The sequence below is a fragment of the Canis lupus genome, chromosome 4 (genome assembly GCF_003254725.2).
Source record: "Canis lupus dingo isolate Sandy chromosome 4, ASM325472v2, whole genome shotgun sequence".
NCBI classification, from domain to species: domain Eukaryota; kingdom Metazoa; phylum Chordata; class Mammalia; order Carnivora; family Canidae; genus Canis; species Canis lupus.
In genome coordinates, this window is record NC_064246.1 from 60632076 (window position 1) to 60638097 (window position 6022).

Genomic DNA, 6022 nt, shown 5'->3' on the forward strand with positions numbered 1-6022 from the left:
GGCTCCTGGATTTGCGGTCTTCCCGGAGGGGACGCGGGGCGCTCCGAGAGGTTGCCCAACTTGCCCAAGGTCACCCAGGAGCCGGCGCGGGCCGGGGCAGCGCTCGCGCAGGGGAGGCGGCCGCGGCCAGCCCCGAGGGCGAGGGCGAGGGCGAGGGCGAGGGCGAGGGCGAGGGCGAGGGCGAGGGCGAGGTCCCGGCAGCGCCGCCGCCGCGCCCGGGCCGCCCTCCGGGGCACCCTCGGGGGCACCCGCCGGGGCAGGGGGCGTGGAGCGCGCGCAGCCCGGCCCCGCCGGCCCGGGAGGAGGACGATGCGCGGCGCGCGCAGGTGAGCGGGGGCCGGGGTCCCGCCGCCGCAGCCCCGCGCCCGCCGCCCATCCGCCGGCCTCCCGCGCGGGGGCTGGAGCCGGCACCCGAGGGGGCGGCGGGGCGGGCGCAGGCAGCGCTGGGAGCGCGGCGGCGGCACTAGCGCGGCTCCGCGGCTGGGGGTGGCCGCTCCGCCGTGCCGGGCGCCTGGCTCCCTCGCCTCGGGCGGCGGTAGGTGCGGGGGCGCGCGGGGCCGGACCCGGGAGCCCGCGGGCCGGGGGGCGGGGGGCTGCGGCGGCCGCGCGGGGCCGGAGGGGTGCGCGGCGGGGCGGCGGCCCCGGGGGCGGGGGTAGCCCCCGGGGGCGAGGGGGGCGGCCCCGGGGGCCGGGAGGTGACCGCCGGGGGCGGGGGGGGGGGCGGCCCCGGGGGCGGGGAGGTGACCCCCGGGGGCGGGGGGGGCGGCGGTGCAGGACGCGTCTCTGGCGTGGGACCCCCCCTTGGGTCGGGGCTGCTGCCCTGCGCTTGGGTGCGTGGGGACTTGTGAGACTGCCTGTTTGTCCACTGACTGTGTGTGTGTGTGTGTGTGTGTGTGTGTGTGTGTGTTAGGGAGAGAGGGGGCGGGTAACATGGCCAGTGCATCCATAACCGTGTGTGTAACTGGATACATGAGTGTGGAGTCTAAGCCTGGTCCTGGATGTGTGACCGCGAGCGTAACTCCCTCCCACTGTGTGTGGCAGGACGCGGATGCTCCTAGTTGTATACCTGGGCTGTGCCTGTGCGTGCGTGTGAGTGACCGCGGGCGTGTGGGCACGCTGTGCTGCAGGAAGCTTTCACGGTCACTGCCTGCAGTTTGTCTTTCACAGGATCCCCGATACCCATTTCAGGTGCCTTTCCCCTCCGCGGGCTACCCAGTGTGTGGCACTGTGCTGTCAGTTGCTTCTGGGAGAAGTGGCTGTTGAGACAGGAGAGGCGGTGGCCAGCAGAGGTGGAGAGGTCATGGCCACCAGCTTGTCTTCCCAGAGTGCAAGGTTAAGCGAAAATGTTGGCTTGATTTCCCATGAACAAGAAAATGTTTCTTAGGTGGAGTTTGATGGAAGGACACAGAGAGGAGCTTACCCTTCTTGCCTAGATATTGTTGACATGGGCTCCCTGGGTTTATAAGGCTGCAGGTGACCAGGCGTGCGGAAGGAGGGGTGTGTGTGTGTGTGTGTGTGTGTGTGTGTGGTGGGCAATGGGGCCCCCAGTGTTTGCCTGGTGCCTGTGTGGAACTTCGGCATCCCTGGTGAAGGAGGAGGAGCTGCTGTGTGCTGCCGGTGAGCACAGGTGGTGAAGGGAAAGGACACTGTGACAGATGCTGTGCCCTAGAAAGAAGGAAAAAGTCAGGACAAGGGGACGAGACTCGTTCAGTTGTGAGGAGTGGCTTTCACCCAGGAAATGATGAGGTGGAGAAAATTAGTAACAAGTAAAGAGAGCGTTCAGTATTCTCAAGTCATTTTTTAAGTCTATTTTTCCCATCTACTCTTACCCTAAACTCTCTCTTGTGTTTGCATCACTTCCCCCCATGGGAAATTACTATTGCACAATTGAGCATAATTATTATTGCACAGTTGAGCAGGTCGCCATTTAAGCTCCAGGAGAATTGGAGCAATCCTGAGCTAGTGGGAGTGCCAGGGAACGTTCACTTCAGGGCCATGTTGAGTGCGCTGAGGGCCCAGAGGACTGTGGTACTCTTGGTTTCTCTGAGTTATCTGGATTTCATTCCTGAAGCTGGTCCTCCCAGGGGCCACAGTGGCCCCACAACCAACACACTGAATGTGTTTCTTTCTACTCAACTTCTCCTGGGCCTCACTGACACGGTTCATCCCCTCACACCCTTGTCTGAAGTTCGCAGATGAAAGAACTGCATTTGAAACCCAGCAGAAGTGACCTGCTGACCTCCTGACCCTCACCCCCCATCACCCCCCATCTGTTATTGGGCCACCACTGTCCCCCAAGTCATTCTGGCCAGGAACTAAAGTTACCTCGTTAGATTTTGTCCTCATCAGTTGGCAGCCACAGCTTGATCAGAGGGCAGGGCTTATCTCTTTCCCCTTAGGACTTCTTCAGTCTAATTTTCTTTGTTTGTTCTTTATCACCACTGCTACCACCTTATCAGGTGAACCCCGTATTCAGGGATTTCCAGAGATAGGAACAGTTGAAGACTGTCATCGCTGAAAAAACGCAAAACACATATTCTGAGGGGACCCTTGCTATTATCACTATCCGATTAGCAGGTTAAGTAAGTTCTTTGGAAGGATCTGGATCTTCCGAGGATGGTAGCATTCTGTGACCTAGATTGAGTCTCTTGGCCTTTCTAAATTTCAGTTTCTTCACCTGTGAAATGTGATAGAAGATTTCAATTGGAATCTTGTTGCTAAGGTCAATTTCTAAGGCTTTACAATTCTCTGATAGTCATTGGTGTTCTCTCAGTGAGAAACATTGCCCCTGATGACTTAGGGTTGTCTGCCAATACCTAACCATCTTTTAAAGAAGTTCAGTATGTCTTTAGGGAAAGGAACCAGGCAAAGGGAGAAGGGGTGGAAATACATTATTGACTTAAATTTGTGGTTGAGGGTCAACTGTCCACATTAAGCCTTGGGCTTGAAGGAGTCTTACAGGTCATCTGTTCTCACTTCTTCCATACCGTTGCCTTTTTGAAAATTGAAAAAGTGTTAAGTCTTATTAAGATAACTTCACACAATGTTGTAATTCAAGGTTTCTCAAATCTTTGTACTATTGACATCTTGGGCTAGATAATTTTTTTGTTGTGAGGTACTGTCCTATGCATCATTGGCTGGTCAGCAGCATCTCTGGCTCCCATTAAATGCCAGGAGCAACCACCCGTTGTGACGACCAAAGTGTGTCCTTGGGGAAGAAAATCCTTTCCCATCCCCAGTCCTTATTGAGAATCACTGTTGCAGTTCAAACACAAGTCTTGTGGCCTTGTACAGAAATATCTTCTGAGTAAGTAATTTAATAAGTAGTTGAACTTGTGTGTTGCTAGCTGCTTTTCCACCCCCCCTTCCAACTGAACCACCCTCACACATTTACCTTTATCCCTCCTGGTTTCTCACTGTCTTGTTGCTATGCCTGGAAATGCTCAAGATGTTGCTGAAGGCTGAGAAGCATTTTGGAGACATTATCATAATAATCCTAATAGCTCACATTAATCCAGCTCTTATTTTGTGCCAGGCACAGTTCTAAATGCTTTACGTGGATGATCTCATTTAATCTTCATTAAGAATCCCGTGAGAGAGATCCTTTTATTGCTACCCTTTGCAGCGATGAGGTGACTCAAACTCAGGTGGGATAACATGCTCAGGGTTCTCCGATCTGTGAAACGGTGGAGCTGGGTCTGACTCGAGAGTATGTTCTGAGCCCCCACACTACACTCACTGTCTTCCATGAATGGGATCTTGACGTTACAGGTGGAAATGAATTTAAACCACTTCTAGTTCAGTTGTAGAACCAAGTCTGCTTCTAGGAAGGCTAGAAACTGAAGTTGGCAGTTGTGTTCAGTTGAAACGATGTGATTTCTGTCTTTGTCTTCTCCTCTCTCTTTATCATGAAGCTTATTCAGAAATAGCTCCAAGGTGTAAGCAGAGGGAGAGGGATAGGGGCAGAGTACACTGGGGGCAGGATGGGGGGCTCAGAGAAAAGGAAGGATGGAAAAAAGGAGCAAACAGTGGATGAGGCATTTCATTTTCCAGTAAGTCCTCTCATCTTGGAAACTGTAGATATCGCTCTAGTCATTAAAAATGAAGTTGCCATATTTTTATCAACTCCCTCCTTCTGTATTCTTAGCTTGCTCTCACTCTAACATGAATGCTGTTTTCTAACATAAATGCTGTTTTCATGCTACTGAGGCAGTAGAAGGTGGTACACATTGGGACAGAGGGACACGAAGTGTAATGTAAATGGCTGGCAAGTAGGCTTATTGATAGGGTAATGATGACCTTACCCATTACTGTTAAGCTTGACAGTCCAAGGCAAGCCCTAAGAAGGCCGACTGCTTCTTCTAAGACCCTGTATTAACAAAGCCACAGGTCTGGTAGCTGCCAGCGAATAAATCATAGAGCCTTGGTTTTGCAAGCTTCATAGATTGGTTAAGACAGCAGCTCTCAAACTTTGGTGAGCTCCAGAATCATGTATTGGATGTGCTGACACACAGATTGCAGGTCCCCATCTCCAGAGTTTCTGATTCAGTCTTTCTGGTTTGGGATCTGAGGATCGGTACTTTTGACTACGATCCCCCGTGTTGCTGATGATATTGGTCCAGAAACCAGTCTGAGGACCACAGGATTAAGACTGAGATACCTGAATAAAGTTTACAACCCACCTTCCTGAAATGTCTGAACCACAAAAAAAGTTATTTTGAAGGTAGCTAAGCATTTAGATTAATGAGAGCCAATGGTTAGAGCAAAGATTGAAAGAACAGTCACTGCTCAGGACTAGTTCGCATTTCCCTTGAAGCTTCTAAACTTTACCTCTCATTCTGAACTTCAGAAAAGCCTCTGCTTTTTTTCTGAGCTTTGGTACTTCTAGGTTAGATTAATTCTGATCTTAGATCTTTTCCTGCTCCCTACCTCCTCACACCGGCCCATGGCTACTTCATTTGCAATGATAAAAATCCCTCATTACTCACAGGATAATCCAAATGAAAAGTTCTTAAACATCCAATCTGCTGCCAGATACCTTCTGACCAGTTCCTCCGGGATTGAGAATGGTTTGTTATCTGTCCATTCAGCTTTTGTTTCCTTGTAGTTCCTTTGCATTTTTTCTGCATTCAAATCAACATTAGTACCATGAAGAAACCCAACAGAAATCCAAGTCGGAACGTTTCCATATCGCTGATTAAATTTTTAAAATCTCAATCAGAAAAAGTTTCTTTTCAAACCAGATTTCAAGCTCCATCAACCCCTTCCTTCTCAACTCAGCCTCTGCCTCTTTTTGCACAGCCATGCATCCTTCACCTGAACAAGGTGACTCCAAGTACTTGCTCAGAAAGATCTAGCTGTTTGGAAGCTCAGAAACCTGTTATTTAAATAATGTTTCTTGAATATTTACCAGGTGTTGTGGAATTGTAGACACCTGGCCTTCTTTGATTTTTATATCAAAACCCTGACAGAAGATGTGTTTCTCTCATTTACAGATGGAAGAACCAAGGCCTGGAAACTTGAAGCAAACTCTTATCTGTTAGTCTAATTGTATTAGTAAATATATGTTTTTGTTGATACATAATAGGAGTCAATATTGGCTTGCTTAAGCAAAAATTGGAAATTATTGGAAGGATAATGAGGCTTTTCTCATGTATTCATGGAACTAGATCCCAGGAAGAATGAGGACCAGAACATCACCAGAGAACACAGCTCCAGGAATTCCCAGTCCTTTCTCCATTGCTCTGCCAATATTGTGACGCATTCCCAAGAGTGTGTCTCTCAGCAGAGAGAATCTGATTGGCCCAGTCATTTATCACCAAGTGATCAGAGCAGAAGCATGGTTGCCATGGGGCTCACTGTTGGTAATGGTATATATTCCCAGTACAAGTGGTCTGATGGACACATGAATGAATGTCTCCTGTGTCACACAACCAGTGTGGCAGAGACAAGATTTGATCTCAGGTTTGACTTAATATCTAGTGCTTTTCTCCTACCAAAGGGATGTCTGATAGTGAAGCAC

The 6022-nt window shown here is 50.5% G+C and overlaps 1 protein-coding gene across 5 annotated transcripts in view; it reads left to right on the plus strand.

Moving 5' to 3' along the window:
* Positions 1–260: 260 nt before the first annotated feature.
* Positions 261–6022, plus strand: part of HTR4 (5-hydroxytryptamine receptor 4) — a 178445-nt gene continuing 172683 nt past the window's right edge. For 4 of the 5 annotated variants that reach the window (XM_049109262.1, XM_049109263.1, XM_035715627.2 and 1 more), the window contains exon 1: positions 416–535. The gene's annotated coding sequence lies outside the window, so the exon portion shown is untranslated. Of the gene's footprint in view, positions 327–415; positions 536–6022 lie in introns of those variants that run through there. The other variant, XM_035715626.2, reaches the window with a different exon arrangement.